The sequence below is a fragment of the Pithys albifrons genome, chromosome 1, assembly GCF_047495875.1.
Source record: "Pithys albifrons albifrons isolate INPA30051 chromosome 1, PitAlb_v1, whole genome shotgun sequence".
Taxonomy (NCBI): Eukaryota; Metazoa; Chordata; class Aves; order Passeriformes; family Thamnophilidae; genus Pithys; species Pithys albifrons.
The window spans coordinates 45,990,546-46,004,097 of NC_092458.1; the positions used below are offsets into that span (position 1 = coordinate 45,990,546).

At 36.4% G+C, this 13,552-nt stretch overlaps 1 protein-coding gene across 1 annotated transcript in view; it reads right to left on the bottom strand.

Annotated features, from left to right (window-relative positions):
* The window catches only part of PIBF1 (progesterone immunomodulatory binding factor 1), a 122,402-nt gene that overhangs the window by 76,930 nt on the left and 31,920 nt on the right, over nt 1-13,552 (bottom strand). The window lies entirely within an intron of this gene.

Below are 13,552 nucleotides of genomic sequence, written 5' to 3' on the forward strand. Positions count from 1 at the left end.
ATGACAACCTGCTGAAAAACCATTAGCATGTGCCAAACCTGTACTTACATGGTGGGTTGCCCCTGACTGGATGCCAGGTGTCCCCCAAAGCCACTCTACCACTTTCTTCTGCAACAGGACAGGGCAGAAGAAATATAATGAAAGGTTCATGGGTCGAGATGAAGACAGGGAGAGATCAGTCCCCAGTTACCATCATGGGCAAAACAGACTCAACTTGCGGAAAAATTAATTTATAACTAATCAAATCAGAAAAGGATAAACAAACCCAAACCTTAAAGTAAAACACATTCCCCCCATCCCTCCCGTCTTCTTGGACTTTACTCCTAATTTTCTCTACCTCCATCCTCCCAGCGGTGCAGGTGGATGGGGAATGGAGCCTGTGGTCCGTTCATCACTCGTTGTACCTGCTGCTCATTCCTCCCCAGGGGAAGGACTCCTCAAACTCTTCCCGTGCTCTAGCATGGGGTCCCTCCAAGGGAGACAACCCTCCATCAACTTCTCTAATGTGGGCCCTTCCCTTCAGGAACAGACTGCTCCAGCCTGGGTCTCCTGCAAAGTCACAAGTCCCAACAGCAAAGCTGCTCCAGCATGAGCTTCCCACAGGGTCACAACCTCCTTTGGGCAACCACTTCCCCCTTCATGGGCTGCCAGGCGATTTCTGCTTTACCATGGATCTCCATGGGCTGCAGCGGGACAGCCTCCCTCATCATGATCTTCGTCATGGGCTGCACTGGAATCTTAACTTCATTGCCTACGGTACCTCCTCTGCCTCCTTCTTCTCTCACCTTGGTGGCTGCAGGACTGTTTCTCTCACATATTCTCAATCCTCTCTCCAGCTCCAATTGCTCTCCTGTGCTAACTTTCCCTCATCTCAAATACATTACCCCAGAGGCACTACAACCTTCGCTGATTGGCCAAAGGGCTGGCATTGGCTCTGTTGGACATCAGGGAAGCTTCTAGAAGCTTCTCACAGAAGCCAACCCTGTAGCCCCCCTGCTACCAAAACCTTGCCATGCAAACCCAATACATAGTTACTGCATGTATTTTTAATAGTGCTGTCACATTGAGACCCCAAGAGACATAAGCATTTTATACTATCAGACCAGTAATGGTGTTTGATCCAACTTTAGTCTGTCCTTTCTCCCCTTTTCTCTAAAAGGTAAGTGCAAGCTCCCTCTTCATTTGGGTGTGGCAACTCTTCTAAGAGTTACTGTAAGATAGCTAAGACTGAAAATTTTGAAGGGGCATGGTATCCTCCTACATTCTGTAGTTTCATTACCCGGATCTAATCTTTGTATCACAACTCCAGACCTGCACTGTTTGAACTTCTGTCAATCAAAATACTCCCAATCATGGAAGACAGCAGAGCTCACTAAAAACAAAGGCAGAGCAGCATACAAGGCATATAATACTTCATAGTGAAAACATATTTTATGATCAGCCTTCGAGAAATGATTAAAGGCTTAAAAATTCTGCATTGGAGGATAACTCAGTAAGAATGACAGTAAAGCATAAAAGCTCCAAAGCCCACCAATTTCTGAACAGAATCTATGCTGAACTCCTTTAACTCAGAAAAACCAGGTAGGTCTCAACTCTCACCTAGTTTCTGCTTTTTACAGTATGGGTACATCTCAGCCTGCCTCCCCTCCTACAGATTCCCTTCATAAAACGATGGAAAGAAACAAGTACCTTACAGACATGACCCAATCCCAGCACAGGAATTTAAAGTTAGAGAAGACTGATGATAGCCACAGTAAACATTGTACTGAAATCCATGTTGCATGTACTTATTTTTCCCACTAACTAACACTTGAACTTATACAAAGCCTAACAGTATAATACATTTAAAATGTGCTCCAAAAAGATCATGAAATTGTGAATGAGTGGTATGAACAAAACTGAGTTCTTGGAAAATGGATATTCAAAGATTTGTAGTATTAGAATTGGAAGATGTTTACCTAGTACTGAACAAAACACATATCAAGTAAGTTAACATCAAGAAGATTCACAATTTCCACCTCTGCAATTAGCTATACAGGTGCATTTGGATGGGCAGAAAAGAAGAAATGGACTCTGCCACCAGCCCAACACACTGCCTTCTACTTACCCAATCCCTTCATGCAACTGTTTTGTCTTTGCCTGGCTTAGACTACTTTTCCAAAGAGAAAGACTGGTAAACAGCACTATATATTCAACACTCAGATGACTCAAACTCGGTCAAGTTTTCATGACTGCTGCTATTTCTTTTCTCTTTTTTTAATTTACACTATCCCTTTCTCTACCCCCCCATCTTTATTACCTTTAGTGTTTTGTCTATCATCAGTCTTCTTGAAGTTTCACAGCAACTTACACATAATGGAAAGAGAAAAATGTATTTGTCTCACAAAATACTTAAGACTCTCAATGCCCCCAACTAACTTCTTCCTCTTTCTGTTTTCTCCTTGATAAAAATTTAGTATATTTAAGACCAATTTAGGGGGCCAGGGAGGTGGAGAAGGGTTTTGAAATAGGTTTTCTTTGTATTTTATACCGCACAATTAAGGGAAAAGCGATTTGAGGAAATCTTTGAATTAAAGTAATCCAAGTTTTATATGTTTCCCCCATCTTCTTCTGAGCCTAATAAAAAGTTAAAAAAATTTTTAAGGGTGATTATTACAGTAACATCTTACTGATAACATGGCATCATGGACAACATACAGATGGTTAAAGTTGGAACAAAGAATAATCAGACATTTTCAAACTTATCCCTGCCATGCATATTAAACTGACAAGACAAATGCTGCCAACAATCAGGGAAAAAAAATTAGAGTGTTATTCAAATCCAGACTGCAGAAATGTGAGCATATCTAAGCATAGATATCACATGCGAGCAAATTATCTAAGGTCCCATTATAATAAATGTTCCAGATGCCAGGAAGCCTAGGCAATGAAGCAAAAATAAGAAATATTCTTTAAGTAAAGATAAAGGAAAATTAACTTTACCAGAAATGAAACACTGGTGATTTAGCAATGGGGATTTTGTCTGTTGTTTTTTAACTTTTAAATCTAAGTATGCCTGGTCTGACCCCCCATTTTCCTCACGCTCCCACTACACCCCTATTTCTCCAAGGTCCCTTTTAAGCACACAAAATATTTAGTCTTGAGTCCTTTTCTAAGAGTTGAACTGTCAAGGTAACACATCAGAAACAGATTCAAGTGGGGAGTGGAATATATAACCTTAAACAATACCATATTAAGGCAGAGATGGCATTATATTTATTTTGAAAAAGTTATAAAATTGAAAAATTAAAACTGCATGACACTTTGCAAAATTCAGTTCATACACCTGAAGAAAGGTATTACTTGCCTGGCTAAAATAGTCCATTACCACACACTGCCTTTAAACCTGAACGCTTTTTCAGAGAAGTATTCTGCCTATTTTACAGGATGGTAGAACAAAAACATACTACAGGTGAGGGGAAAACCCAGTAACAAACTACCTGAAACAAAAGACCCTGACAAATGCTTTTCACCTTATCCCAAAGGACACTTTTGAGTTCTGAAATGCCTTTCACAGTCTTCATTTTAGTAAAATACTATTTGGAAGCAGTTTCTAAAACTGGATGTAACATTCATTTACACGTATCTGCCAACTTTTTAAATGTTTTAGAAGCTAAACTAAAACATGTTGAAAATGACTCATTGTGGTACCAGAATATGTCCTGTAGGAAACAAGAACTCATTTACAAGTGGGAGAAATACACTCACACTTCATCTGTGGGAATTCACTAGACTTCCCTTCCAGTAAACATTATATTTTAAAATAATCACGGAAAATACATTCTTTCAACTGAAGTTTATGAAAAGATTTAGTCAGCTGGCATAACAAAATAGGCCTACAAAGATAAATGTAAAAACTGTCTTTGAAAATAATTAATAATTCTGCCAAAAGATATCAATTTAGCAATAAAAGAGGCCAATTTTTTTTTCTTACTGTCTTGGCTAAACTAAAACTGTTTAATACAGTTGTTCTGTATAAACAGATTTGACACAAAGGACAAAAGGAAGACTAGTTTATTTTACAAAATAAGAAAATGCAGGGTGGGGGGAAAGCCCTGGCAGACAAAGAAATTACTCTAAGGTGGTTCTTTTCTACTTTGAAGCACATCAACTACATTCTGTTCATCTGCACACTTTAATGCAAGTACCTTGCAATAAATGCACTACTTTAAAGAGTTCTTTCTGTCTTTGAAAAGAAAAATTCATCTGGCACCAAAAAACCAAACCTGAAATGTACCCCATTTATCTATGCATATAGAATACATGGGAAAAAAACCCCAGAACTCTGACATAGAAAATTAGATACAGATTTCACAACTGGTGACTGGGAGCAGTGTCATAAAGGACAAATCTAAAACCAAAGAACTCAGCTTCACTAGCTTCTATAAAGCACACTGTAAAAACAAAATATTCTGCAGGAACATGGAACAGACAAAAAAGACATTCTATTTTTTCACATGGCTTTAGGTCTAAAAATCTTAGAATTAAGGTATCAATAGAGGCTCCATTCCAGCTATTGCTGAGCTTTCACATGCTGGGCATGGGATTTACATCAGTCACACTTTGCTCACCCTTCACCATTGAGAGAAATGCATTATATTAAGCATATTCAGAGATGCAGGAATCAGTTAATTACCTGAAGTGAGCAGCATATATATGAAGACAAGAGAAGGACCAGTTTCTAATCACTTTCATCTACTTACAGTACCATCTTGCACAGACAATAAAACTTCTCCCCTTCCCACACAGTTTTGAATGGGACAAATTCTTCCACTCTCTATAATCCACAACTAGTGATCCCAGCAAAGTATCTAAGGTAAAATGGGAAGATGCAACTTTTTGAAGCATCTTGAAACTTGTAACCTAGATTCTATTTCTGGATTGGAAGAGGTTAAGATCTAAGAAAAATCAGAGCAAATACTAAGCAAAATTTCAGAAGGGATGAATCAGTGAAATTCTATATCTGTTTATCCATGGCAACACTTTCCATGAAAGAATTAGAATAGTTATAAAAACAATTCCAGATGACAAGTTCCACATCAAAGCTAAAACTACATTATATACATACACATGCAGTAGTATTTATATTAAAATATTAGCCAAGAGTTGCAGCATTTTGATGATCTAACCAGTATTTAAATTTTAGAAAAGATACACAAATAGGCTTGAAAGAGCAATTATGCACATTTACACTTTATGTGTATATTATGAAATCTAACATTTTAAGAAAAGACTACACGCCTGACAGGAATAAGCTTTTTAGGTAGTGCCCAAGCTTCATCTCAATGGAACCTATTTCTAGCACATTTATTTCTACAACTACACTGCCACTAGATGGAAGACTACTTCTCTTTAACAGAAAGTTTCTCAGGCTTGTTTATTACATGGGTGAGAAGCCGGCATAAACTACAGCAATGTTTTTGCTTCTGGAATACCTCAAAGGGGCACACACACACTGTCCCTACCGCCTCTATGCTTCATGAGTCTGCAGGATGGTCAACACAGTCTTCAGTTTGTCAAAATTTGGTTCTTTTCAAGTACAAAAACCTGCTATGAAACAGGACTGATAAGAAAGGGTTGGCAGTATAGGTGCATATGAGCAGCGGCTTTATGAATTCTACCCAGTGGTAAGAAGTGCAGAAGTCCTTTATTGCTTGTAGTAAAGTCCCTTTATCTATTCGTTTATACGCACCCTTCCATTCCATCTTGGTTGTGTTTCTTCAGTCTCCATGTTCTGTGTCCTTACTGTCTCTCACCACACTCATCCCACAGAATTACAAATCCTCTCAGTAATCCCCACCAACCACCACCAGGAGCAGGACAGCATATCTGCTTTCACTGTGCTCCCCTCACAGGCCCATCCTGAACAAACATTCCCATCTCACTTTGGTCTTGCTAAACTTCTGCTTCTAAGTTACTTTTTTTTTTCTTAAATCTAAAACCAGTTTCCCCTCACTGATAATAAATAAATAGCTCAAAGTAGTACCACTCTCTTGTTATCCCCATGATTCAAACATCATGTCACATCTAAATGTTACTATGGCTAAACCATGTTTGGCAAAAATGTTGCTGACATGTCGCATTGCCACCTTATTCAGGATTGAAGTATTCCTTAGCAAGCTCCTGAACTTTGGTTAACTATGCACTGAACATTAATTGCATGTTCATCTTGCTGGTTTCACGGAATATTCTTACAGAGTTACCCACACAGTCATATAAGTAGACACAATTGTGCCTTTAGATCATTTAGCCAGGAACACAAATAGCTGTAAAAATTATCTAAATAGCTTTGTACTGAGTAAACTGAAGGACATGGCCTTCCCACTATCCAGTATGTGATGCAATACTCCAGTGCTGAAGACATTTAGTTTCAAAATAAATTTACTGGTCTCCCTGAATGTAAACAACTCTCTGAGTCAACCTTGACAAAGTCTGTGATACATTCTTGAAGCCATCTTATCTAGAAACATGACCATACAAAAGGGAAGTCAGCCCTCCAACCCTGGCCTTCCCATTCTCTCATCATTGAGGCACTGGTCACCAGACATGCCAATCTCATAAAGCGAGAAGGCAACAAACATCACTTTCATGGTTGTTCCATCAGTTGTGAACAGTGGTTTCACCACTTGCAAGCACTACATATATACCTCTCTTTCAGGAAGTCCTTGATGTGATTAATTAGGCATATTCAATGTTGGATGGACTAATGTTCAAGGCATACAGCTCCTTGTGGCTTATGGCCTGAAAGTACATTCGCTCACTGATGTACACTGTTTCGGGTGCATTTGCATGAACACGCTATGATGGCCCTTCATTTACTCATAGTCCTTCATTTATTAATTTACAAATGGATTTGCTATCCTCCATTTCAGAACTATATACCACCAATTTCCTTATTCATAAGAGTTACTCATCTGAAACAGGTATCACCACCATGGAAATAAGGACCAGCCTAACAGCTTTCAGTTACACCCAACATTCAGTTATACCTAAAGTTTTCTCAACACTTCCAATGCAATTCTGAAGGAGACAAGCTCTGGCCAAAACTCTCCAAAGCTCTCACTCATAAATATTAAGCCTTCATGATTAACATTGCAGTTTCCCACAAATTTATGATGAGGTTCATAAGGTAAGATCACAAAACTGTAACTGCCTTCTAAAACCACACAAGCAGCTGTGTGGTGGACACTGTTCTTCAAGAGTTTGCTGTCCAGATACAAGTACAGATCATATCCTTTTCCAGAGGATAATCACAAAGTAACTACAGTCTCAAAATATAATTCCAGATGACAATTATTGTTAAAACTTTCATTGGTTTTATTAAGCTGAAATATAATATTACATAGCCATTATTTGAATATAACCATTTTTGTACAGAAATCCAGAAAATACTGTATCTCTGGCTTTGAAGAATTTAGCTTTTGAATAGGCATTAAAATACACAATTTTGGTAAACATGTGCAACTAACAATCCCTGCAAGCATTTATACTCATGTTGTTATTTGTGACCTGTTCTTCTGTATTCTAGGAAACATGCCTGGGATTTTCCTAAAACAAGTTCTTTTCTTACCTGCCATTGAAGTCTTAGTGCTTGGGGCTACCTAATGCTGCTAGGGACTTCACACACAAATTCAATCTTTCAAGCTCAAATTATTAGAAACACTACAGAAACAAACATTATTTGCATAGATAACCTGACATACACAACAATCTTTAAAAAACTCAATCAAATAAAATCATAATAACAACTTCTTCAGATAAATGCTTTCATTTATATCTTATTACATCCAGTGTAATGTCCCCTTTTCAAAGAGACACAAAGCACATGCAGTAAAAAGGTTGAGAAGTTCCCCTGTTTCATAGCTTCTATTCTGTTCTACACAGAACAGCTATAGTGTGTAAGACAAAAGGCCCATGCAGGCTGATAAACTTGTCTCCACCTGTAGCCAAAAGTGTATGTTTTGAGAAAAGCAAGAAAAACTTCTGCATGGATTGTATATCTCCCTAATTCATTGTCACTATGTTAAACTAAAAGCAACCCTCAGAGCCTAATAATATTTTGTGAGAATTATGGCTTACGAGTTGGGTCAAAAGCAACTGAAATAGATTTTTAGAGCTATAAATATTACCACTGAACATTCCTTGCACAGTAAGAACAAACTTCAAAGCCTGACTTCCAGATGCAACGAAGCTCAGAAAGAGCAGACATCAGACTAACTTAGCATTCCTTCAAGTTTTGATGCTGATAATTCTACAACATCAACACAGTTACAGTTATGAGGTGACTGGTTGCAGGGCTCAAAGCACTCATCCTGGAAGAACACTATCTTGGCTAAGAATGTAACATTGTGAGATCCTGATTAGGAATCTAACAACCAAAGACAATTAGGCACACTCTAGTAAGTATGCAGTCTCCCTAACACTTTTATTCACTTCTTTAAACAATTCAGTTAATTAGGTTTTCTCTTTCTGTTTATTAAAATGCAGTTTAGAATTATTCAGTAAGATGTAAAGAACAAACAAACATATCCTCAGAAGAAAACGAAGAGTAGGAGCCTCCCTTGTCATTTCAGCAGAAATACAAGATGCATAGATTTGTTCTGTTGCAGCTTTCAGTGCTGCTTCTACAACTTGGAAACAAACTAGACCTAGTCACCTTTGCTTCCCCGACATATTATCACTCCTGGTCCTTTCACTGGCTTCTTTGCATTGATTCTGAATTTCCAAGGGTATGTCTTTCAGTAATGTGTGTGACATTCATGGGATTTTAACCTTTTAGCTGTACCTCATACTAAACATTTTTATCAGGAAAACAAGATGAAGGTAGTTTTACAGGAAATGTGCAGTAGTTACTTTGGCTAAGGCTGACATCTAGACAAAGTCTAAAGATAACAGAGAAAGGCTTTGCTTTATTCTAATAGAAATTCTAAGTGCTATAAAATGACACATACACATAATATGACAGAAGTCATAAATGAATAGAGCAGCAGCAAATTATTATTACAGAAAAAGCATTTTAGAATACACTAATGAAGTTAATGGAAACTGAAGATTTAAAATAAAAGTGATTTTCAAGACCTACATAGCTCTTCAATTCAAGGAATTACAAAGCACTTCATAAACAAACATAGCAGCCATGTCTAGGGAGTAGAAAGTAATACAGGGTGATGGCAGCCTTGCCAAAGAAATATTTTGAACAGCAATTTTCAGCACAGATCTTTTTAAATTCCTTATTGAAAACTTCATTTCATATAAATATTCCTGAACAGATAAAAGGCCCTTATTTAAATATTACCAGTAACTCCAGCACTTAAATACATTGACTTAATAATTGTAATATTAGAATCCTGTCATTGCAGTCAGAAACATCCAGGTTATAAAAATACGTTAAAAAGAAGAGAAAATAATTAATTTTAATGTTCCTATTAACAATTAATGTTTAATGTAATAAATGAAAATCTAATAATGAGATTTCCGCATGCTCCGCAGAGATTCTAAATGCAATGTAGAACATTTAATAATTCAGTAAATTTATCCAGTTATTTTCTCACCTAAGATAGCCCTCTCCAGGCTTCTATGCAATTAATAAGAAGATATAAGGATCTTAATTGCATGTAATTTAAAAACCCATTTGATGAACAGTATTGATCCCATGTCTCCATCACCTACAAAGTTTAAGACCGGTGACTAAAATCAGATAGCATTCACCTTCAAATGAATTCAAAAGAAGTACCACAATTATGAAGAACAAAGAAAACAGGGATAAAAAGAGATTCAAATTATAAAGATTATGGAGAGACTAAAATTAGTCTTCAAAACCTATACACATCTTGTAGCAGATTGGACAGCATAGCACCAAATGGATAAATACAAATACACTGAGAACTTTTTGCATAGTTCTCCTAAGCTATGAGGCATAGAGAAAGGCTATAAAGAAATGTCAATGATCTTTATTGGCTTTTCTTTGAGAGAGACACTTTTAAATAGAAACACTAGAATTAGTCCTAAAGGTATTTTCACCTGTAGCAGATCACCCATTACATATTCAACAATTTTAAATAGCTGAACTATGCACATCAAGCCAGAAATGTAGTAATAATAATACTAATACTACTACTAATAATAATCCAAAATACTTTGAAATCCTTATAGAACAAACCTAAAGCTCTAAACCATTTTTGTAGTCATCACCCTAACTTAACACAACTCCAAAAATTTTGTATAAAAATGCCCTTTCATCATCTGTGCATATACAAATAAGAAAAAAACAAACTATGTACTTAGAAATATCCTGTTAACTCATGGACAGACAGGAATTGAACCCTCCCATTATCTTTTACAAAACCAAGCATTTTTTATGAATAGTGTGCACTGTAAAGTTGGAAGAACAGCATTGTCACAACTTTCTTGAATACTCTTTTTCTGTTTACTGCATACGTATTTTGGTTCTCTTCATTACTCTACACTTCTCACTTTATCATTACAAAGACAATAAAAGAAAAATTACCTTGAGTATATCATGTGAGCAGCAATCAGCTGTAACAACACAGATCTTTTTCTGTCACTAAGAAAAATAAGATTTTGTAAAATCACACTAACTACAAATTTCCCCTGTGTTCCCAGTAATAATAGAATTTTTCAATTAGTTTCCATTGATAGGTCTGAGTCCTGGAAAAAGACATTATACTCCTTTTAAAGGAAGTTTAAAGGAAGTCAACAACCAAAGACAAGAGATGGTTCTTGTAGACATCCTCTGAGGTGAAGGGCTCTATTTTACTCCGTATTAGACCTCAGACTCCACTCTGACCAAAGGAACCATTTCAGTTTCATGTTGCACCTTTCACAAAACTAGAAAATTTAAACATCAGGAAAAGACAGTAGCAACCAGAATGCATTTGTTTTACTGTTTGTTTTTTTTCTTGGAGGGGTTTTGGTGGGTTGGATGGGGTTTTTTGGCAAGGAAGCGTAACAGATTAACAGCCAACAACCCGAAAATAACACTCCAGGAATATGCAAGAGAAGGAAATGTTTCAACACATTTATCATCTACACTTGACTATGTTGTAGATGATGAAATTATTATAGAATTGCTCTCCTCATTCAACCTAGACACTTGCAATTGCAGTAACACAGCTTTAAAATAAGAAAAAAATCCACAAACAGTTTAAAACAAAGTGAAAATGTTTCCATTTGGTCCTAATTGTTTAGAACATGTGTGACATTGACAACAGTTTAATCCAAACTATAAAATAATTTAATTTTTTTTTCCATTGTCATAGGTAAATGAAACATGGATCCTCACACAGAATTTACAGCTGTATAATAGCAAAAAAACTTACATCCTGCTATCACCATGATCTACTTTGAGGCTGAAATAGCAGATCCTTTCTCAATATAACTCTTCCATGAAAATTATCACTTTGGTATTTTCTTGGCATTTGTAAACAGCTGTTCACAGAACGCTATCACAAACATCAGTAAGAAAAATGAAAATAACGCACTTGACTAGAAAATTGGGTATTAGTTACACTTCTGATCACAAGATTTGCCAGGGGCTTTATTTAACCACCATTCAGGCCAGTCAACATTCCACATATTCTGAAGCTTTCAAACATGTTTGTTTATACAGATTATGATACCAGTGGTAACTATGATGAGTCACCTTCTTTTCACTAAAGTAAGACAAGTTGTTATAATCACTTAAATATAGAAATGGACAACACGGGTATTTCTTTTTCATCTTAGAGGCTTCTGCTGGTATTAGAATATTTCTTTGTTCCATAGAACTGCCATATGTCAGTCCATAGTAAATTCAGAATTTGGAGTCTTTTAAATTAAGGTATTTATACCATCTCAACATGCCAAGTATTTATTTTGTAGATCATTTAGGTGGATGATTTGGAATGTGAAGAAAATCCTGGTCTTATCTTAACACCTACAGTGTGGTTAGAAGTGAGGTAACTTTAAAGAGAGAGACTGACATTTTAAAGAAGAGTAGTATGGGTTTTCCATTTTTCCAAGCAGAAAAGCTTTTGAGGAACAATCTACTTCTTAGAGCTCCAAACCCCACTATTGATCAACTTATGAATTTATTTAACATAAGGAAAGTAGAGTTTTACTTAACTGAAGGCTTGTCATGGAAAAAGCTACAGGAGCACAGAAGCATAAGTGTATCAAACAAGATTCTTAAGTTTCTGATTGCAGGGAGATTTCACTCCTCAAAATCAAGAAATAGTATTAAAAGAACTGACACATACAAGTGGGAATACAGCAGAAGAGAAAAGTATTTTCTCCATGGTTCTTAAGTTTAAAAATAAATATAGAATTGCAAAATTGGTATTTTCATTAAAGTGCATACTCAAATTATCACACACCAGACCTATTTTCCAGAAGAGTTTCCAGTCATATATGAACTCCCTACATGTCTTAGCAAATCTTACTACAGTGATAGGTAGAAGACTCATCAGAAAGAAACACAGGTTGACTCACGTAGAATTTTATTTTTATTCAGGCAGTTTGGAACTAAGTTTCCTTCCTGGTTATCCCCACATTTTGATTTGCAGTGTGTAGCCATCATTTCAGAGTTTACAAACTGAATTCCTTTTCGAGAATCCAAGAACACCTACAATGCACTGTAACCACTAACAGGTATTCGACATCCTTGGACCCCCATTCAGCCTCAACCAGAATGAATCTGAAGTCAAACCCCTGAAACCCAGCATGGGTATCGAGTCCTCTGACCCGTTCTGTTTACTCTGGAACTATCCCTGTTGTTTCACATCATTAGCTCACAATGACATTTCTTCAACAGTATCACCACCGCAATTTAGGAGTTATATATAAAAACTGAAAGCTTTAATAAATTTGTGCCTATGCTTAAGCTAACAATATTTTAACTGATTAATACTTGTTATCAAGAAATATTTAGAGAAAAAAAGGTTCATCTAGTACTTTCTTTGAGTAGCACAGCTGGTTAATGAATTGATCTTTTATTGTTAGAAAACAAATATAATTTAGGTTAAACATGACAAACTTTGCCTGAAAACCTTTGATTTCTGTCCATAGTGTTCCATTACCTCATAATTTACCACAGCTAATACACTAATTTTACAAAGAGTAAGGAAAAAGTGTTGCAGAACAGAAAAGTAAGACTGCTTGTAAATAGGCAGAAAATCAACCACAGCTGATTAGCATTCATATGAACAGAACTGCACATTTGCAGTATACATAAATACATTTTATACATGGAACATGAAAGACTGAGAAGGGACAGCTGTAAGAAAAGAAGCATGTAGCAAGCATAACTGTTCCTGGCTACTGCACTCTACCCACACTTTATGAAAACTATTAATTGGAGTTATCATATAAAAGGATTTTCTACTTACAACTAAAGCAGAAGTAACTACAACAGGTTCACACTTTGACCACCGCTACTGTAGAGTATGAAATCCACATTCTTGCTGTGAGATGAATAATTATGTTTGCTTGTCTTTATAAGAGTATAGGAGAAGAA